The sequence below is a fragment of the Euprymna scolopes genome, chromosome 44, assembly GCF_053919585.1.
Source record: "Euprymna scolopes isolate OS-2025 chromosome 44, ASM5391958v1, whole genome shotgun sequence".
In the NCBI taxonomy this organism is placed as follows: Eukaryota; Metazoa; Mollusca; class Cephalopoda; order Sepiida; family Sepiolidae; genus Euprymna; species Euprymna scolopes.
In genome coordinates, this window is record NC_136525.1 from 13,787,496 (window position 1) to 13,811,066 (window position 23,571).

Consider the following 23,571-nt stretch of genomic DNA (forward strand, 5'->3'; position numbering starts at 1 on the left):
GCCCTGTATAACGATGGGTGTACATACATGGGGATTCTACCCTCACATTTAAAGAAAATGTTGGTCAGTGAAGGATGGTCCCTATCCACCAGCTGCTGGCCTGGGATCGCATTCTTCGCTGCCTTAATCATTGCCCACATTCCTCCAGTCCTACCGTCCTTGTTGACCCTAACGAAAGTGGTCAACAAGGGAGCGTCCTTGAATTTAGTGGGGTCTGTTACTAGGTCTCCACCGACTTTTTCAAAGTTTTTGAGTTTATTGTACCGGACCTTCTGTTGTCCTTTAAGGTCCGGAGCCGGTTGGAGAGGGTCTGTTTCACAAATCCTGCTTCCTGGCAGGAAGGGGAGCTTTTTGGTCCGTTCAGTGCGGACTTTGGGAGTGGGGGAGGGGACCTCTTTTGGTTGATGGGGAGGCTGAGCGCTTGGGGAGGGGGTAGCCTGCTCGTTTTCTTCTTTTTGGCTCCTGTCACGGGATGAGGGGCGGGAAGAGTTTCTTGGGGCCTTTATAGGAGAGGGGGAAGGTTGTTCGGGTTGCTGGGGTGTTGGGATCACAGGGGGCTCATCCTGTGTTGTTGTTGCGAGGGAGTCCTTCTCAGTCTCAGTGGGGGTAGGAGGGTTTGCGCGTGTCTTGCGGCTTTTCCTCCTCCTGGCCCTCCTGATCTCTGTTGCGCTCAGGGCCATAGAGACTGTTGTTGTCTCTTCCTCTGCCTCTGACGCGGCCTCCTCCTCAGATTCTGGTAGTTTCCTCTTGTTTGAGGAGGAGGGTGTCTGTGTGTCCATTTTCTCCGTCTCGCTCTTCGGTTGTTCTTGGTCTTGGGTGACTGTCTGCAAGGATGGCTGTTTGTTGATCTTGCCTTTCTTTACGACCGTCACCCAGCCTGTCGGTGCCTCTGGAGGATTTGCGGCCGGCGCGGGAGCAGTGGCTTGATTTGTTGTCACGCTTGTTCCCGCCGCTTTTGTGGGCTTCTTCCCTCCGTTCCTCTTTGGACAGTCCTTCGCCATATGCCCTTGTTGTGTGCACAGCCAGCAATGAGGCCTCCTTCCTTCCACTATAAGGGAGAGTGTCCACTCTCCGAACTTGAGTGTGGCTGGGATGGCGTAGAATCCAGCCTTGTCCAGGACCATCTGTACTTTGTAGTCCCCGGTCATGATGTTTCTTAATCCGCGGACCGGGGTGACTTCCTCTACGTCTCCATACTGGCTTAGGATAGCCCCCAGTTGTTTGGCCTCCATATAGCAGGGGACGTTTAGAGCAGAAACATTTGCTCTCCTCTTGTTCATATAGATGGGTTGGAGCTTTATGTTCCTGCTCTGATGGCAGGTCCTGGACAGCCTGACTGCGTCTTCGGAGGTGGGGAGCAGAACATCCCACTGTGCGTAACTCCTTCTACAGATGTAGTTGGCGGGAATGTTCTGCTCCAGCAACACGTTCATCATGGTGTCCTTGTTGACGCCCGTCAGACCCCTTGTCTTGGTGTCTGAAGTTATTAGCGAGAGCACTCTTTTCTCCAGAACTTCCACTTGACCCGGGAGGGGTTGGATGTTGTTCCCCTGGGTATACTCCTTGTAAGTGGAGTCGAAGAGTGCTCTGTAGTCTTCGGGCGTCAACTTCCCTTGCTGCTCTTTGGGGCCCCATGCCGGTCCTCCATCCTGGTGGGTGTCAGCTGGACTCGGGTTGGGGGGCGTAGCTGGTGTTGTGGGGCTCTCCATTGTTATGGGCATTTTTGGTTTCGGAACGGGGCCGTTACCAGGCAAAGTAGGCCATTGTGTCTTTGGCGTTGTTTCGTCCTGGCTTGGTTTGCTCTCCGGGCCGCTCCCCTTTCTTATTTTCTTCCTTTGCTGGGTGGCTGTCCCCTTGGGGGATGGAGGTGTCTCCCCTTCTGGTGCCGTGTTCCCAGCTGGAGCCTTGGTGGGTACTGTCAAGGGTGTCTCTCCTTCCAGCTTGCTTTTGTTACCACTGGCCGGAGAGTCACCCCTTTTCCGTATTTGGTCCTCTTGGGGAGTGTTGGGGGGCCAATCACTGTCTTCCCCGCCGAATAGTGAGCAGATGGAGGCTATTACGTCTTCATCCAGCGCCTCGGTTTGGTCCGCGGTGCTGATTTCCTCCTTTTCTGTTGGGGAGTCGCCCTTTGGGGGAGCGGGGGATGGGTTCCCCGGTCTTCCTCCCTTGGTTCTGCCATCCTGGGGTGCAGCTGATTGGCTGGGTTCTGCACTTTCCCCAGCTAGTGACTTAACGGCAGCTTTTTCCGCTGGGTTGCCCTCGTGGGGAGCGGTTGCAGGTGCTTTTTGGGGGGTCGCCACGGGCTGCGGCCCTACCCTCCCGCTTTCTTCCAAGGTCGCCGCGCGCCGGGGCCCTACCTTGTTTCCTGGCGCCGTCTCGCCGGGAGATGCATCAGCTCCCTCACATAGGGAGTCGTTCGCAGTTGAGATGCTGCGCATTTGGGGTGACGTACCCCTCCTGCCTGGCATCGTGGCGGTTGCACTGGCCGCTGGCGCGGACCAAAGTGTAGTGGGGGAAAAGAAAACCCAGGGGAATGGAGGGGGAGGAGGGGGAGGAGCGGACTTTGAAGAAATTAGAGTTTTTGACTTCCCCTCACGGGGATGTCGGGTTAGCAGCTCAGATCCCCCCGCGAGGGGGGAGAGCAGAGAAGAAAGACGCAGTGGGTGCTAGCGGGTCAGAGTGCCGCGTCGCAATTAATAGAGAGAGGGGATAGGCATCCCTGCCCACAGAGGGGAGCAGAAACGAAGCACCCGCCCTACCCCACGTCACCCTACCCACTAACTTACCCCAACGGAAGCGAGAAAGAGAACCCTGTCTGCTCGATCCACTGGGAGAGCAGCGAAGATAGACAAAGTTTGGGCCTGGCAGGTCAGAGTGCTGCTCAGGCAATTAAGTGTGGAGAAATTAGACCATCCCCTGTCTCTAGAGGGAAGAGACCGGAACGAAGAAAAAACGCATGCAAAACAAAAACAACAAAAGCAGGTCTCAACTACCAGCTAGTGGTGCTGGTCCCGAGATTCCAGTCTCCCAAAAAAAGGGGATCGGTTTCCGGGTCCAAGCTCCCACAAATGTGGAGTCGGTCCTTTAGGTCCTGACTCCCCAAAGGAGGGGGTCGGTCCTTGCTAACGAAAGTTAGTATGAAAACACCTTAACCTAGCCCGAAAGCCCGGTGGCGGAAAGTTTAGTAACTGAGAGAACAGATACTACACTTTGATCTTGGCCAAAAGGCCAAGATGTATATAAATGTTGTTTTTTTTTATGTTGTTGAGTAAATCTATGGAGCTCTTTATGTGGGTGGTGCTGATGTTGCCATTAATGGAGTAAGGATGTTGCATGTGGCCCGTGCAATTTTGTGTGTTGCACTACTGATGCGAGATATTATGGGGCGCATAGGGATATCCGATTTGTGAGCTTGGGGAGGCCATGTAATAACGGAATATTGGGGTTCAAGTTTTGTTGTTTGTTAAAAAATTTGTTGAAAGTCTCAATATATATATATACATACATATGTATATATGTATGTATGTATGTATGCATGTATGTATGTATGTCAGAGTTTTCCTTCTCCTAGAGAGTTTGCCTTCACCACGACTTACGGGACGCCTCTCCACCCACCATGCTATTTGATCCATGACTGGACTTAGGTTGCTGGGCACCAGAGCATACTCCACACACCGGTGAGTCATGTATGCCGCAGCTGACAGGGCCTAAGCCCCTCGGGAGGTTTCTGTTAGGGATGCCTCACCCTTAGCCTTTGGTTAAAAGAAGTTTGGCCCACAAGGCAATGGAAGTCCAGTTATACGTCACAGGACACATAAAACCTGCGGCGACTGCTGCTTCCAATGATGTTGACGTGTTCTTCTTTTTGGTTCAATGTGGCAGTTGTTTAGAGAATGGGATTGTCTCGGCACAAAGTCTTTCCTTACTATAAAAAGTATCAAGCACAAGCGTTGCTTGATATAAATTAGATACACATTTTACCATCAGTGTGTATCTCGATAACAAAAAAGGCTGGCTGTGGCCTGAAACAGCAAACAGACACTCAATGAGGATTGATGCAAATATGGACGTCAAAGTCAATAAGGGATCTGGAAATTCCAGAGTCTGGCCTGGTAGGTGTTCGGGGCACCACAGCTTGGACCCGGTCATCAGTGAATATGAAGGATTATAGAAAATTCATAGAAGTGACCGTCTGGCACGTGCTGCTAGTTGCGCTCATGTTTGCGTCATTTGAGCCATAGATATATTAAGTAATGGTAATACTCGCCATCATATCAAATGTATGTATGTATGTTAATCATTACTTTATACGTAAATTAGTTTGTATATTCCAAATGTAATATCAATATTACACAATTTACAAGGTGGAACGATAATGTTGCCGCTCCCCCCCCCCCCAAAAAAAAGAAAACAACACTACAGCTTTATTTTAAAACTTATATTGAAAAAATCAATTCAGGTAACTTGATTATGTAGTAGAGCTGACATCTATTCAATGTAGCTGCCTCTAGCCTCAATCACAGATCCGGAACTGGGAGAATGCCTTTCCCACAAGTGCCAGTCTCAATACACACACACACACACATATATATATATATATATATATATATATATATATATATATATAGATAGATAGATAGATAGATAGATAGATAGATATCAAAACATCGTTAAACTCACTACTCGTTCAAGCAGCCGCCAATAGCGTAATGGTTAGGAGCCTTGACTGCCGTACAAACGGTCGGGTTTCAATCCTGGCTTGAGGTAGTTGCCTGTCTAGCCGCACTGATGAGCTGTGAAACAGCGAAACAGTACTGTATGTGGATGACTATATATATATATATAACTACTTCATTTATTCACATAAATTTAATATACGAAAGTATAGATTTATGCGTAAACTTTAAGTATTTACTTCAAAAGTGCTCAATACGTAGGTAGAGCTAGTTAGTAATTTATAATATATATATGGCGATTAAGCTACACTGAATATTCTGCGTTTCATCCATTTCATTATGCGCATAAGCCTGACGAATCCTATAGTTGGATGAAACGCAGAATATTCAGTGTAGCTTAATCGCCATATATATTTTATAAATTACTATATATATATATATATATATATATATATATATATATATATATATTGGCAGTAAATCATTATTCAAGTACATCTGATTGAATAGGACAGAGTTATTCTTTTTTCCGATTTTTCTATCTTTTCCATTCGCCGAGCGGTCTTTTTTATTTCAGCTGGCGTGTTGTATAAAATGGTGTCCAAAAGTTGTTGTTCAGCCATATTCTTCTCAAGCGCTTTCTATCGGTGCATCCGATTTTCATCAGGAGCGGTTGTTGTTGTTGTTGTTGTTGTTGTTGTTGTTTTCTTTTTCTTTTTCTTTGAGGCTTGGCGTATTTATAGTTTGTTTTTATATAAGGTGGAGGAGTAAAGGTTAGGGGCGAATTATTTTTATTTTTAATTTCGATTTTCTAATTTAAACTTTACTTATTTAGTTTCTTGTTATTAAATACTGTTAGTATATTTGTCCCGGCATTAAATCAGATCCGGTTGAAAAGGGGCTGTAGTTGTTTTTATAAGTATGGCTTCTTGTAATTTTAGTTGTCGTATGCAAAAAATTTTAGTATTGTTAGTTAAGATATTTCTAATGTCGGACGACTGTAGGTTTTTGTCGTGGGATGTTAGGTGATGTCTTATGGCACTATTGTCAGTTAAATGATAGGTTAGTCGTCGAGAGAGTGTTGTTGTGGTGTGGCCTATGTATGCTTTGTATGAGTTTATATATATGCATATGTTTTTATACGTATGTATGTATGTATGTATGTATGTATTTCTATATACCTTTTTTGTGCTATATCGAGTGATGGCAATGTTCGAAAGCGAATTTGCTGCCATCATGTATATATATGTATGTATGTATGTATGTATGTATGCATGTATTATGTATGTATGTATGTATGTATGTATATTTATCATTTACTTTGAACGTAAATCAGTTTGTATATTCCAAATGTAATATCAATATCACACAATTTACAAGATGGAACGATAAAGTTGTCGCTCACCCCCTCCCCACTACAGCTTTATTTTAAAACTTATATTGAAAAAATCAATTCAGGTAACTTGATTATGTAGTAGAGCTGACATCTATTCAATGTAGCCGCCTCTAGCCTCAATCACAGATCCGGAACTGGGAGAATGCCTTTTCCACAAGTGCCAGCAGAAGCTCGGCGAATAGTTGGGGGATGGCGGTGATCAGCCTGCCTTTGGTGTTGTGGGAGGTCATGTTGGTGATGTTCTCGACGTATGACTAGTCGAAGTAGTCCAGCAGGTTTAGGTCGGGGGAGAAGAGGGGCCAGTGTTAGAAGGGTATAAAGCCGTAGGCTCCTTCTGAAGCCAAGCCTGGATCTTTTGGGACTTGTGGGCCGGCGCTGAGTCCTCTTGCTACACCCAGGGTCTGCCAATGACCAACTGACTAAAGCAGGGGATCACCACACTCTTCAGTATATCCGGGCACACTTTGGTGTTGACTTTACAACCGACTTCGAAGATGTGAGGTGGCATGATGTGGCTCTCACTTGAAACCACACCAAAGACCATAACCATGGCCGAAGCGTGGAATCGTTCAGATTTGCATTCTGAAGGTGCTGGCAATGGTCCTGTTGTCATAAAAAAGAAAACCAAATACAAATAGAATCATGTCGTCTTTTCTAGGATGACAATTTTATCTTTCCACCTTATAGTCAGTCATGTTATATGCTACTGGTACCATGTAACCCAGTACTACCTGCCTCATGGTCGGGTTACTTGTTTGGTGAGAAGGGTGGCTAGTCTCCCTGAAGGATTAAAAACAAGACCTTCCAAAGGGCGAATGAACCCTTTTTCGGGGTTAATAGCCAACTAGCACCTATGTGTTTGTGTGTATGTATGTCTGTGTTGGGGTGGAGAGGGCTCCCGTAAGCCATGGTGAAAACAACCTTTCTAGGAGAAGCAAATATGTGATTTAAAAAACCATAAAGCGGGAGACCAGTACCCGCATTAAGCTGGTCTGCAGTGTAACTTGTTGCTGGCTATCTTGCTCTTGCTTGTTGCTGGATCTCAACATTCTGAACCGAGAAAGAGACTTAGCTGTCATACAAAGCTAAGACTCTGTAACATCATCTGTGTGTAGATACTCCCTTAGGCATTTGTCTATAAAAATGATCCTGTGACACGTGGAGGCTTGAAATGCTGGAAGCATGTAATAATTGATTTCAATGACTGTCTTCAGTATCATGCCTGCTTGAGCATGTGAAGTCACCAGTAGGACTAGAACAAAAAGTCATTTTGGGGCTCATGGACTTTAAGTGTCTGAGGGAGTAGCACTCGTTTGACAAGACGTTGCAATCATATATATATATATATATATATATATATATATATATATATATATATATAACACCATAAAATCTGAAAAAATCGAAAGAAACTATGAAAGTAGGTTTTCCGGCACTTCAACAGTAAGGAGGTTGGGTTTTGCTGTTTGTTATGTTAGTCGAGATTGTGTATGTCGAGAGGATACAAGTTTATCAGAGAACATTCCATTAAAATACTTGTAAAACAGACACAACTATGCAACATTGCGGCGATGGGACAGAGGTTGACGTTCGGCTGACAGTGCAGGACCTACAAGATTTTACACTCCTTTTAGATCCTGTCTAAAATTTCAAGACTAGTAATAGCTTTGCCAGCTAAGAAGTGTCAAAATTGCTCCATGCATGTGTGAATAGTGGCTTTGTAAAGATGTAGGATGCTATTTAGTGCATGTAATTTTCTAGCACGGTAGAGGGAGCCCACCTTCTCTGCAGCAGTCTTAGCAATGTTTTCAATGTATTTATTCCAATTCATGGCTGTGAATGCTAGGCTGAGAAGTTTGAAAGATAGGTTCTCAGATAGGATGTTATTTTGTAAGAGCTATCATAGGTTGATAAGGTTTTTCAATAGAGTCTTTGATCTTTTCTCTTTCGAATGCCGAAAAGTCGATCATCTAAAATGAATATCAAGGCCCGGAAGCCACTCAGGGATAAGTGTTATTGTAAGTACAGTACGTTAGTGTGGAGATTTAATAAAGTGTCTACTCTTTATCTATGCCTAAATCAAAACGTAGATTCCATAAACAAAGCTTCTTTCTTAGAACTGCACGCCTGTGGAACTCTGTTCCGTCTGCCTGCTTCCCACTGGACTACAACTTGGATGTCTTCAAGTCCAACGTAAACAAATTCCTAATGAACCGCCCTCTTAAGTAAACACTTCACCAAATCTCCACATTAACGTAATGTACTTGCAATAACCCTTATCCCTGAGCGTCTTCCGGGCCTTGATAAGTGGTGATCATTGTGTAATATATATATATATATATATATATATATTTTTCCCTCTAAATAAAAAGTATTACTCCCACTCCCAGCCGATACATATAAATAAATAAATAAATGAACATTCAGAGAATAGATAATATATACAGGATTTTATTTCTATTATAAATAATGTAAATAGAACACTTTAGAGATTGTAAACCACTTTAATTGTTAAGTGTTAAACAACAGAAACAGATTTTTTGTATAATGTTTAAAGGAAATTAAATTGGGGAATATTAGGTCCAAACAATTTAATATATTTAGTGAGCTATTTTCATGTAAAGAAAATTATGATGAATTAAGGAAAAAAACAATTTATCTTGGTTTTTGGCCTGTTTGTGTGTCTCAAAAATATAGAACAAAATAATCCACGCCCTAAAAACAATTTAAATAGCAGTGCTAACCCGTTATAGGGGGGGGGATAGTCGCAGTGGTCGGGATCGAACGTTCAATGTTAGTTGTAGAAGGTGGTGCAAAGAACGGAAACACTTTAACCGATTGCTCTACAACGAACGTTTGACGTTCCGGCCTCGAAATGAATGCTTTAAACAAACTGGAATCATGTAATCACTGCAAGGGACTCGTTCGGTGGACATGATAAATCGCGTAATGTAAACAGAAGTATATCTACTGTAAAAGTGGAGCAACAGCTTATTTTTATTGGTCAATGTTTATGAAATTTATGTATGATAAAACGAAGCATATGTATTCATTGTGAAACGTCATTCTGGAATATTTGTTTTCGAGAACAATATCTACATTAAAAGGAAAGCAACAATTTATTTTTAATAATCTAATTTTGTTTAATTTTCAATTATCAAATAAACCACTGGTTAAAGCCTTCAAAACAAACAAAATCCGTGTCTGGATTATAGTAATGTAGCAATGGTGTTAGGTATTTTTGGTATTTAGCGTATAAGGAAAGAATTTTAGTTAGTTGCGTAATCAGTTTAGTCAGTTGTACTAATGAAGAAGAAATTAAACGTTTTAGACAGTGTAAAGGCTTCCAAATCACACAAATGCTGGACGTGTACTGCAATAATCGCCTAATGAGTTTTTTTTATTTTTTTAATAAGTGTATGATGACGTTTAATCTAGCTTTTAGAAAAGGAAGAAGAAATAATGGTTATTATCCTTTGTCAGAAAAACATTATGTAAGCTGTAGTTAAACACAAAATATGTATCACGTTAGCGTAGCTGTATACGCAATAAGCTAACATGTACGATATATTCCATGTGTAAATGAAAGCAGCCGTTGCTTATGAACATGTTTCGATGTCTTAATATGTTTGTAATCTGGGCATTTTATCTGAAATGACTGTCTAATCTAATCAGGGAAGCCATGTTTGTGTTAATCTCTGGAGCGTTCTTTTTTGAATGAGAAATCGTTCATTCCAGAATGAACGAATAATTAGTTGTCAGCTAATAAGATTTTGTGAAATGTGAGGAGGGAGAAATCATTTGGGGGGATCGGAAAAAGGAAGATTATGGTATGTGTATAAGTATATGAGCCAGAAAATTAGGGTGAAACCCCTAATATGACTATAATGCAAAGTACCCCCCGGTGTCGGCTGGGAGTGGGAGTAATACTTTTTATTTAGAGGGAAAAATAACAGCTAGTTCCATTGTAGAACTTTGCGATCGTGATGATGTTTCTCCTAGGATGAAATGTAAGATTTTAATATAGCGGATAAATGTGTGTAAGATGACGTTCGAAAGTTGCATAATATACTGGCTAATAGTCTAGATATAATAAATTTGTATGTGGCCTCTGTGAAGCAAACCTGGTGTGAAGGGAATTTCTGCAATCAAATTATTATATATAGGATAATATAGCCGCCATTCATCAAGGCCTGAAAGCCACTTAAGAACAAGAGTTAACGAAATTGAAAATTTTACAATCTATTTTAGAAGACGGCTCTTCAAGAACCTGTTCATGTTGGATTTGAAAATTGTTATGGTCAGTCTGGAAGCAGCTCCGTGGTATTGTGCTCCGCAGATGAGAAGCTCTAGGACAAAAAACTCTGCTCATGGAATTTTCGCTTAGATTTAGGCACACGTAGAGAGTAAAGAAATTGTTGACAGCTGTTGTAGCTAGTTGAGTGTTTGTCGCGAAGGGTTAAAAGGGGGAACGATGGAGTGAAGCTCAGTCGAGCATCTTCCATGAAAATAAGGATAGAGTAGAGAGAGACTGGTAACATCTCTTCTATGAGAAAGAGGTTAAAAGGACATCGTCAGCTAGATTAAACAGTCGGGTTTGTATTCTGTCAAGGCAAGAAAGAATGCTCTAAGAAGTTCTTCCCAAGTTTGGTTTTTGATTGTTTATTTTTTTATAAACGTGTCAACTCTTATCAAGGCCAAGAGGCCACTCGAGGATAAACGTTAAAGAGTGTACAGTAGTCAATGGGACAATATCATAGAAATCGTTAGTAGTGGAAATTTGGTAAATTGGATAGCATATTGTAGTAAGCTGGAAAGCAGGAAAACGGAACGGAGTTCCACAGGCATACAGTTCTAAGAAACAAAGCTTTGTTCATGGAGTCTACGTTTAGGTTTAGGCACAGATACAGAATGGGGGAAATTATTGATAATGGTTTCAGATAGGCGAGTGTTTTTCGTGAAAGTCCGGGCGGGAGGGGGATCATAGATTGAAGCTTAGACGTATAAAAGACTGAATGCGATACACAAAAAAAATATAGGACTGGAAAAATGCATAGGCTTCCAAGTAAAAAGAACCATTTAAGGAAGCTTGTTGCCAGTTTGTATGCACAGACGTTGGGCAAAATAATGGAAACACCGTGTGAGTTTTGTACGTATAAAAATTGAAAAATTACCAAAATTAGAGACATATATAACGGGACTCAATTAAAATGGGAAATTCTATAATATATGAAATCAGCGAAATTTTTTATTATTATTACATTTTCACCCCAAACAAGGCACATTACCACTTTGGTGTAGGGGGCTACTATCAGGGGCAGCAACTACTGGGGCACTATGTTGGGATTTGGGCAGCAAGATGTCGGTTCACGTTACACTTGAACTTCTGCACGTCAGTACAGTTAGGGAAGCAGGGACCTGGAATGGAATTCCAGAGTCTAGCGGTTATGGGGAAGAAACTACTGGAGTAGAAAGATCTTTTACATCTAGTGATCTCTACTGTGTGGGGGTGGGCTTTAGCTGCCTATCGGGTTTGTCGAGGGTGTCTACGTCGTGGGGGCACAAGTGTCTGCAGTTCGTCAGAGCATTCACCACTAAAATACTTGTAGAACAGGCAGAGGGATGCAACGTTTCGTCGATGGGACAGAGGCTGAAGCTTAGATGCCAGTTCAGGGCCTATCAGATTGGCGACTCTCTTTTGAACCTTGTCTAGGAGCGAGAGACTAGCAGCAGATGCACCAGCCCAAATGTGACAACAATACTCCATACATGGGCGAATGGTGGCCTTATAGAGATACAGGATACTTTCAGGTGTCAGTAGTTTTCTATACAGTAAGTTTACTTATATAGTATTCAAATGAAGTGGCCGAAGCATCATATAACGCATAGCGTGGCGGTTTATCATAAATATTTATGTAGTAAACTAGTGAAGCATGCATGGTCCCCCGTAAGTGCACAATGAACGAGACATAAAAAAATGACTAAGTTCAGCATTTACCCCCCTCCATTTCAGACATAACGATAGTGATGATGAGGTAGACATTTATACCAGACTGGGATGCTTCTTGGGGACTTCATATTATTAATACAGACTGTGTGATATGATGCAACAGTTCTTATACACATATAGAGAGGAGGAGATAATTCACTTACGATGATGGTGAGGAGGACACATAATCTTGGAAGGGGTTACAATGTTCGTCACAAGAAAATGGTAAAACGCATTAACCTTTTTGTTGTACGGAATGACGAGACAAACAGTTACAAACATATTTGGTTCTTTATTCAATCGACCGATTGTTGACGACAGGAATGCAAACTTTAATTTACATGGTCTATTTTTCCTCCCTTCGCTTCTAAGGGGCTCTCCTCTCCAACTGACTCTAACTCATCAACTCTAGCCCATCAACTCCTGACTGACAACTGACCAAATGACCTCTGTCTTCGAACCCTTAGATTCCTATATTAAGAAATCTCCTTTGTTTATGACGTCAGAAGTGTGTTTTCAAACGTGACTAATTTTCACGTGGCTTTACATATGTTTGTCCAAGCACACTTTTGGCAAACAAAAGAATCCTCAATTCTAATTCTAACCTATTTTTAAACAATATATTTTTAATTTGCATTGTCCATTCTTTTAACTGACATATTTAATATGCAGATTTCTAAAAGAATTGACAATCGATTCTTTTTCCGACATAAACAATATTAAACTATTTCTAATAGAATTAACAATGGACTTAATTTCTAACATTTCATTTTCCATTATCTTTAAAACTTGCATACAGGGTTCGATTCTAACCTTATCCTAATATCATTTTTCACTTATCTAGTATGTTTTCTTACATGATAAGTGGACAGCCCTTCATAATTTTATGTTTTCAGAAAGATACGAGTTTGTCTGGCGTGATTTAAGAACTGTCTACAGAGCCCTTGAGAGAGATAATCTGCTGGTGCAACACCTTTACCTCCACCCATCCACCCACCCACCGCTTTCCAACACTGGTCATATAAAGATAATTCAGTTGCACTAAATTATATGTTCCGATTAATAAAGTATCCTCTGCTAATTTAGAATTACAATTGATTAAAAAAACAAAAAAATACAGAATGATCTTTATGATCTATGTGATCGCCACAGAACGAAGATGTCATATTCCAAAAATCACGTAAATTGACCGAGAAGTGCTTTTTTTTGTTTTAATTAAGAAAATCAAATTATATTACAAAGCTAGGAAAAAAACCTGGAGTAACCATATTGTTTTATATTTCGCCAAAATACAATGGCGACCATTAAATTTGGTTACAGAGATTTTGTTTGTATCAAAAATGATTAAAACTTTTTAATCGCTAAAACTCGTAAAATATAAAGATTGAGTCTTAGACTGAACAAGGCCAAACTGATCCGGTTTTCGGCTTGGTCGTTGATTGCGCCGAACACTCGAACATCGTTTGATGCTATAAGCAAAAAAAAAACATTATCTGCTTCATTGATTTTGCCGCAGCTTTTAATTCGTTCGATTGTCGATCGCTATGGATAGCTTGCATGGAGACGGGGTGCCATCGAAACTTCTTAACCTTCTGAAAGAACTAGCGTGGTGGTGGCGGGGTTGTCCCGTCGTAAAATACGCTTAAATATGATATTTTAATTTGTCCAGATTTCGTATGTATTATTATAGAGTCGTGATTTCAAAAGTGAAAAAAAAATATTTGGATGCAATCAGCTAAAATCGAAACCGAAGTATTCAAAGCTGGTGACGTTACCACTTTACTAGCGCGATACGCATATGAACTGATTAAAAATTAAAAACAAACTAAGATGAATGTACAAAATGTAAAACGATTTTTTTCCATTTTGATCCATTTTTGACCCCTTAAAAACTATTTTAATCAGCTAAAGACCCATAAAAGAACGGTTCATAAAAACATCCACTCATTTGAGGCCCCTAACGCCGCTGTGCGACTTTTAGTTTCGGAATGAGATAAAGTTTGAAAATATGGAGACAGACAGACAAACATATAGCCTTTTATATATTAGATGACTCGAAATAAAGTTCTTATTTATGGTCAGGAGTCAGAATCCTTTTAAATTCACTCTGGAGTTCGACAAGGCTGTGCTTTCTCGCCTACGCTGTTCAATTTTGCTGTGAACTGGATTATGTCACACACTCTTAAGCAATTTCCGGAAGTCACTGTTGGTCAAGTGTTTGTCCTTAAGGACTTAGACTTTGCCGACGACATCGCGATTCTGGCCAAACTTTCCAGACATCCAGTCAGTAATTGACGAACACCAACGCTTTGCTTCCCAACTTGGCATAAAGGTGAACGCTAGAAACCCCAAATTTGGGCAGGGGCTGCTAGAAAGGACTTATGCTGCCTTGATAGTTCAAAATAGACCTCGTAGCGTCGTAGGAGATGTCCTTTTCTCTTCCCTGCAACCTCTTTCTCACAGAATAGATGTTGCGAGTTTGTCTCTGTTTTATCGTTATTTTCATGGCAAGTGATCTACTGAGCTTCAATCTATGGTCCCTCCACGCAAAACTTTTACAAGAATCACTCGTCTAGCTGAAAACACTATCAATAATTCCCTCCACTCTTTATCTATGCCTAAACCTAAACGTAGGTTCCATGAATAAAGCTTCTTTCTTAGAAGTGAACGCCTGTGGAACTCTCTTCCGTTTTCCTGCTTTCCAGCTGAATAACATCTGCTTGTCTGAAAGTCCAACGTAAACACGTTCTTGATGAGCCGTTCGACTTAAGTTAATAAAATGGCCGAATTTCCATTATTACCGATTACTATAGTGTTCAATTGACTACTGTACACTCTTAATCCTTATCTTCGAGTGGTCTCGTAGCTTTGATAAGTGGCAATGCCTAGCTAAAAAAACAAAAGTAGGATTTCTCCCTACCAATCGTCTTAAATTGAGAAGTTCTCGAAAAGATGAATTGTTTCAAGTACCTAAGTTCAGTTATCATTGCGACTGGACAAGGGGATGCAGATATTAATAGTAGTATCGCTAGCGACCGCCTCATCTTCTGCCGTCTTTATTCCAGAGTTTGGTTCAGACGGGAAACCAAGCTAGTCACAAAGGTCAGAGTCTACCAAGCACTCGTGCGCACCATTCTCCACTACGGTTGTGAGTCCTGGTTAGCAGACTAGTAGTACCTGTTGATGAGAGTTGCTGATCTTTGCAGACTGGTAGTTGTTTTTTATCATTTCTGTCTGTGTTGCATCTGTGTGTACCTTGGCAATACTTCCTGCCGAACACGGTGGTTCGAGCACGGTGCCACATTTAACCTCTCACGAGACGCCATCGCTAGGCTCGTCATGGGCTGATTACCTATTACCTGTCAATCAATCAGTGCATCTCTAGTTGTTTCGATGAATTTAAAATCTTTATTTTTTCTGAAGACATTCGTTGATCTGAACGGAACCAGTAAAGCTATCGTGTTTTATTATTTATTCCGGTGTCTAATTTGTTTTCTCCTTTCAAGACATCATGTTCCGACAGCATTTGATTTTATGTATTTTAGTTTCACATTACAGATATACATGATAGGTATTTATAAAGAATGATGGCAATGCAGAAAAACAGAACGGCGAATAAAAAGTATAAACAAAAATAACCCATTACACACAGTAGTTGATTTACAAATATTCACAAAATCTATTGTGGGTTAAAGTGGCTTACTCCGAAGGAAGAAGTTTCAGGGGAATATCAAGTTCACAAGCAGTCCACAGTCGCATGTATATCCCATATCAAGGGAGATGACGACGTTAGTTTTTTTGTAGTTTTTGCAAGAGGGTTTCGATTGATGTCTTCCTACATACAGCGCCTGGTATTACCAAATGGTCACCCATCTGGTACTGACAAGGCTCAGCACTGCTTATATTGCGTGACCTGAAGAAAATTGGTTTGTTAACGTGAATATACCGTAAGCAAAACCGTCACCTTCTTTGCAGCTGTCTTGGCAGTATCTTCTATATATCTCAACGGAACCAGTAAAGCTATTGTTTTTTATGATTTATTCCGGGGTTTAATTTGTTGTCCATTTTGTCTTTTTATCCATATGTGAGTGGCCTTGGCGTATGTGTGTGTGTGTGCGTGTGTGTGTGTGTAAGTCTTCGGTATGTGTGCATGTGTGTGCATGTAAAGGTGTGAGCATGTATACGTCTTCTGTGTGTGTGTGTGTGTGTGTGAGTATGTATAAGTCTTTGGTATGTGTGTGTGCATGTAAAGGTGTGAGTATGTATACATCTTCTCTGTGTGTGTGTGTGTGAGTATGTATAAGTCTTCGGTATGTGTGTGTGCATGTAAAGGTGTGAGTGTGTATACGTCTTCTGTGTGTGTGTGTGTGTTTGTGTGTGTTTGTGTCTTTTTTCCGACATCATTGGTAAGGCCGTATTTGATTTTATGGTATATAGTGTATTTTTTTTTTTGCGCTACAGGTTGTTTGTCTTATTGCTCAACAACAACAACAACACATACAAACCACCACCACCACCAACAACAACAACAACAGCAGCAACAATGCCAACACCAACACCAACAACACCACCAAACAACAACAACAACATCAACAACAACACCACCACCAACAACAACAACACGAACAATACCACCACCACCACCACCAACAACAACAACAACACCAACACCACCAACAAGGCCAACAACAATAACAACACCACCAACAACAACAACATCAACAACAACACAAACACCACGAACAAAACCAACAACAAAACAAACAACACCACCACCACCACCAACAACAACAACACAAACACCACCAACAAAACAAACAACAACACCAACAACAAGGCCAACAACAACAACAACATCAACAACAACACCACAAACAACAACAACAATACCAACAACAACACGAACAATACCACCACCACCAACAACACCAACAACAACACCAACAACAACACCACCAACAAGGCCAACAACAATAACAACACCAACAACAACAACAAAACCAACAACAAAACAAACAGCAACAACAACACAAACAACAACAACAACACAAACAACAACAACAACAACAACAGAATCTACGCACAAGATGAAGTGTCCACAGAATTCTCTTGCGATTCCGGTCACGTTCATCTGTCATCGATTTCTGAAAGGTGTATACCTTTAAGAAATCGATGACAGCAGAATCTATATTCGTATATTGTCGACGATTCGAGAATTCGACATTACATATTCACAGTTATTATTTAGTCGTAATTAATCCGACAAGACATGCTGCAACAGCTGGCCAAAGTGCCTTTCTGTCACTTGGAAATGCAAAGAAAAAAGAATGGTGCTATTGTTTCTGACAAATCTACATATTAATATGATAGCGTGTTATTTTATCTTCCGAGTGACTGCCTTTTTATTGTTACGACCTTCCATTTCTTGTAATAAATAATTTTACCAAGAATTTTCCAAAAGTTTTGGTTTCGGTTACGATTATCACTTAAGTCATCTATATTTTTTTTATAAATAATTTTACCAAGAACTTTTTATAAGTTTTGGTTTCGGTTTCAATTATATATATATATATATATATATATCCACAGCCAGACAATGTCGCAGCTTACAAGAATCATGAGAGCCAATAGAAGTCCAAGACTCTAGTTTCGCCCTCATTTGAACTCATCAGTTTGACACATCCGAACTCAGGATTTGAAACCCGAGCCTCTTGCATGCTAGGCGAGCACTCTACCAACTGAACAAACATGCCACACACCCGAGAAAGCCTATTAACCGACACAGATTAAGCGAACCGCAGCGAAAATCCGACAGTGGAATGAACCTACTTAATACCGAACAAGGGATGTGGCCGTCAAACCAGCTATAACCCAAGTCGACGTCTCACAAATAAAAATTTTATACTCGTAAAGATGATGCCGTCAAGACACGCTAACCCAGCAAGCAATCAGCAATAGAAATGTCGGAATGTGAGAGAGAATATATAATTATTTCCACAGCCAGACAACGTCGCAGCTTACAAGAGCCAACAAACTAGAAATCCAAGACTCAAGTTTCGCCCTCATTTGGGCTCATCAGTTAGACACATCCGAGCTAGGGATTTGAAACCCGAGCCTCTTGCATGCTTGGCAAGCACTCTATCAACTGAGCAAACACGCCAGTTGTGAGACGTCGGCTTGTGTTATAGCTGGTTTGACGGCCACATCCCTTGTTCCGTATGAAATAGGTTCATTCCATTGTCGGATTTTCTCCAAGGTTCGCTTGATCTGTGTTAGTTATAATTTCTTGTGTGTGTAGCATGTTTGCTCAGTTGGTAGCGTGCTCGCCCAGCATGCAAGAGGCTCAGGTTTTAAATCCAGAGTTTGGATGTGTCTAACTGATGACCCCAAATGAGGGTGTATCTTGGACTTCGGGTTTGTTGGCTCTTGTGAGCTGCGCCGTTGTCCGGCTGTGAACATAAGTATATATTCTCTCTCACATTTTGAGATATATATATATATATATATATATATATATATATATATATATATATATATATATATATATATATATATATATATATATATATATAAGTTTTGGTTTCGGTTTCGATTCAAGCTGATGCACCCAAGTCATACAGATATATTTTTTTTATTTTGGAAATCGCAACTTTAGAAATATATGAGAATCAAGAGAAAATTGACTATAATAATATATATGAAATCCGCATAAATTAAAATATCATATTTAAGCGTATTTTAGATAAACACTTTTGCAGTTGTAACAAAAGAGCTACAATAATATCAGAGCGTCTCCATTTATGCTGAATATCCACAGAAACATCAATATATTACACATGAATGAGTCCGCCGTGGCATTTCCACATGTCCTGCTAGTCTATATAAATAAAACAGTACAGCGTGGAACGATAAAAGTGTCGCCCTAAAGAAAACAATACTACAGCTTTATTTTAAAACTTTTATTGAAAAAAATCAATTCAGATAACGTGATTATGTAGTAGAGCTGACATATATTCCATGTAGCCGCCTTCAGCCTCAATCACGGACTCGATACGGGTTTTAAACTGGGAACATGACTTTTCCACAAGCGCCGGCGGGAGCTCGATGAATACTCGGCGGATGGTGGCGATCAGGCTTGCTTTGGCGTTGTGGGAGGTCATGTTTGTGATGTTCTCAACGTATAACCAAACGAAATAATCGAGCAAATGAAGAAATCAAAGTAGTAACAACCTTCTAAAGCCAATCGTGGGTCTCTCGGGACTTGTACGCAGGAGTCAAGTTCTGCTGTCATACAAAGGGTTAGCCATCTGTCACCTGGTTGTAACAGGGAATCGCCACATACTTAGATAGCTGTTTAAGCATTGTCTTAAAGAGAATTGGATCCCAACACCCTGGAAAATCTCATCAGTATGCTCTGTATTTAAGAATTCAGGTGATCGCTCATCTCCCTCTGGGTACAGACCAATAAGTCTCCTGTGCGTCATAAGCAAGTTATTGGAATCTGTGTTAAATAGAGAAGTAGTCAACCACCTCAGCAAAAATAACCTTCTTAGTGACATGCAATATGTTTCCGTTCTGCTAGATCTACAGTAAATGGGCTTATGGCTATGTGTCACACGATTAACGAATCACTCGACGGAGGCTTCTTTTCTAGGGCAATTGCTCTTGACATATCAAAGGCCTTTGCTAGGGTATGGCATAAAGGTCTACTTCACAAGATCTCCAGCTATGGTATAGCTGGAAATGTCTTTTCAATTATTAAATCATTTCTCTCTGCTAGCTTCATAAGAGTAGTGGTTGATGGGCAGGAATCAGAAGCTCATAGTATTAATGCTGGCGTTCCTCAGAGGTCCATCCTGGGTCAAACTCTCTTCCTGATCTATATTAATGATTTTCCAAATCATATCCTTAGATTATTCGTAGACATTTATGCTGATAACACTACCATCTATGGCAGCACATCAAAGACCGTAAACGACCAAGTTTTCTGTGATTCTCTCTCCTCTGATCTTGAGCACGTGGTACAATGGGGAAAGGAGTGGCTGGTTACTTTTAATGCATCTAAAACCAAGCTTTTATCTTTATATCATCAACGCTCTGTTCCCCATCTGGCATCAATTGAAATGAATGCCTCTCGTCTTGGGGAAGCTCTATGTTTTGAAAAGCTCCTGGGCTTGACCTTACTCCTGATCTGAAATGGAACACATACATCAAATCTGTTGCCAAGGTCGCTGGTAAAATGGTGAGATCCTTCTATCGATCCAGTAGATGCAATTCTCTACCTATATAAGAGACAGGTACGTCCAATCTGCTGTATCATTATTTTCATAGCAAGTGCTCGTCTGAGCTCCAATCTATAGTCCCCCTCGCCAAAATTTACTCGTCTAGTTGAAAACACTATCAATAATTTCCCCCACTCTTTATTTGTGCCTAAACCTAAACGTAGATTCCATGAATAAATCTTCTTTCTTAGAACTGCACACCTGTGGAACTGTCTTCCGTTTGTACAAATTCCAGCTGACTACAATATGGGCGTCTTCAAGTCCAACGTAAACAAGTTCTTGATGAGCCGTTCCCCTAAGTAATCCAATTTACAAAATTACCCACTACTAACGATTCCTATGATATTGTCCCATTGAGTACTGTACGGTCTGTAACCGTTATCCTCGAGTAGCTTCTTGGCTTTGATAAGTAGCGACTCTTATATAAAAAAGTCGACTCGGAAGATGTGAGGTGGCATGACGTGGCACTCAGTTGAAACCACACCAAAAACTAAAACCGTGGCAGGATATTTTGTTTTTATCACCCTGGGTATGTCCCTGTTATTTGTGGCAATCCAGCGATGCATTTTGAGGGTGTTGGCAATGGTCCTGTTGTCATAACTTGCATCGGTAGAGAGCATATGTTGTATGTTGTACAGTAGTTCATCACCGATTCCGCTCATTGAATATTGTGTCACTTCCAGCCATGATAGTAGACTCCTATCGCTGTTAAGATTTGTACACAACTGGCCAACTAGTAGATGTTTTGCAATAACAAAAAAAAAAAAGAAAAAACAGACATGCAATCAGGTCGTCTCTTCTAGGGGCGACAATTTTATCGTTCCACGTTGTAGATGTATATATGTTAGTCAGTCTGTCTGTCTATCTGTTTGTCTGTCTGTACAAATATTTAACTGATCGATTCTTAAACTACTGGTCATATAACACTGAAATTAACAGGAAATAGTAGCCATACACCAAGGGTGGTTTGTAATGAGTCAACTAGTTGAAATGCAAAATGTTCATTTCAACTTGCCGATATAATTCTATTACTTTTCCGCATGTGCAAATTCATTCGTAGCTTCAAGTGGTTTAATTTTAAGTCTTTCATCCATCTGTCGATAGCTCAAATTGTCGGGAATTACGCTAGATAGCTAAATGTTTTTGTTTCGATTCTAACAGTCCTGTTTCGTTGTATCACAACTCATCAGTGCCGCTAGACTAGCACCTCTCCCAAGTCGAGGATCGAACCTGGAACCGTCGTGTGTGTGTGTATATATATATATATATATATATATATATATATGTATGTATGTATGTATGTACATATATATATGTGTGTGCGTGTGTGTGGGGGTGTGGGGGTGGGGGTGGGGGTGGGTGTGTGGGTGTGAAAATATTTAACCGATAAACTCTTAAACAACTAGTCACATAACATTGGGATTAACAGGAAATAGTTATCATACACCAACGATTGTTTATAACGAACAAAACCTTTGGATAAATAACGCGTACAGAAATTTATTGGCAAGTTGGAATGCCAACTGTTCATTTCAACTTGCCGACATATTTTTTTTTTCTATTCATGCCAAAATTCGATGCATTTATTCAGGTCGTTTAATATTAATTCTTTTTTACCTGTTTCTCAATAGCTACTTTTGATAGGAAACATGGCTGAAACGCTAGATGTCATAAACCTCATTGAAAACCCATGGTCTACTTTGGGGAACCGAGTGAGTGCAAGAAAATCTTATGAATATTGAAGATTTGTGGCTAAAACCGAAAATTTCACGTGATGAATGTCGCCATCTGATTCAATTTTGCAGTGGGAGGTACGCTAGGTGTATCAGAATTTTTGTAGGAATTTTTGACACCCCTAACACGAAACTGCAAATAAAATATAAAAAACTCGTAATTTCTCTTTTAACGGTGGGTTGTTTATTTTCTTTATGGATTATACTTCCAAAATAAACTATTAAAGTTGTATAAAAAGTAATAGAAATATTTTTTAAAAATTTTACGAAATAAATTGAATGTTACGAGTTCAGTATTTTTCAATTTTTCAACTTTAAAAATCTATCAAAATTTTTCTATTGATTTTATTTTTACGATATTTTCAGGGTCAATGTGAAATGTTATCCTCTTTCCAATAAACTGAATATAATATTTTAGACAAACTTTTTTTTTTTAATTCACGCCCCCCCCCCATTTTCAAATGTCTATTAAAAAGTAAATAATTAATTTATGTACCAAAGTTTTATATATCACAAATTGAAGATAAAAGATCAATAAATAATATATTCAAATTTAAAACAAAAAAAGTAGTGTTTTTTAGAAATTTACCTGTAAAGTCCGAAGTTTAAAATCTTTTTTTAAAAAAAACCCACGTTTTTTGTTTTTGTGTTGTTTTTTTTTTAATGAAACCTTAACTTGAAAAAAAGATTAGGGCTTGAATGACATTTTTCGAGGAGTTATAAGCTTCGAAAGATGGCGGGTGGAATTATTCAATAGTTTTCACGAAATTTCTGACACTGCTAGAGGTGCGCTGCAGTTATAGAAAATAAAGGCTTCTTCGGTAGATATTAAATGCGTGTCCACCAATTTTGGTATTTTGATGTTTCAATATTATTTTTAAATTTATTATCCCACGGTTTTAGCCACTTTAATAAAAAAAGAAACAAAATTTGAAATGTTCATAACTTTTTTTTATCCTTTACAATGAATTAATACAGTGTATCAACACAAGAGATATGTTAAATGTGTGTAAGTTTAGTTGTTATACCTCCCCCAAAAATATTCTTGAGAAATTGAAAAAAAAAACTAAACAGTCCCCAGATTTTGGGGCGCCAGTGTGTATATATATATATATATATATATATATATATATATATAATAGAGAAAGAGAGAGAGAGAGGGGGGAGAGAGAGAGATTATATCTCTTATAGCATTACCTTCTATGATAAATTCATATTTGTGTTTTTCGCAATTATGTCATGTGTGTGTGTGTGTGTGTGTGTGTGTGTGTGTGTACTAGCAAAAGTACCCGTCGTTGACTGGGTTCAAAAACAGCCTACAGAAAATGGACTCTGACTTATGGAAGTATGATGGTTATGAAAAGGAAGGGTTGTAAAGAGATAACTTCGAATTTGGGGGTATAAAACCAAAGCAAAATATGATGGAAGTAAAAATAAAATAGATAAACGCCATAATTTATTATACCATACCTGTTCACACTGAAACACTTATCAC

The 23,571-nt window shown here is 40.0% G+C and overlaps 1 protein-coding gene and 1 non-coding gene across 3 annotated transcripts in view; both read right to left on the reverse strand.

Annotated features, from left to right (window-relative positions):
* LOC145268696 (FAD-dependent oxidoreductase domain-containing protein 2-like) overlaps positions 1-23,571 on the reverse strand; it is a 456,912-nt gene that overhangs the window by 392,213 nt on the left and 41,128 nt on the right. The window lies entirely within an intron of this gene.
* On the reverse strand, positions 3,044-3,241 carry LOC145268905 (U2 spliceosomal RNA). The gene has a single exon (XR_013864935.1). It is a non-coding gene; the product is annotated as a U2 spliceosomal RNA (small nuclear RNA).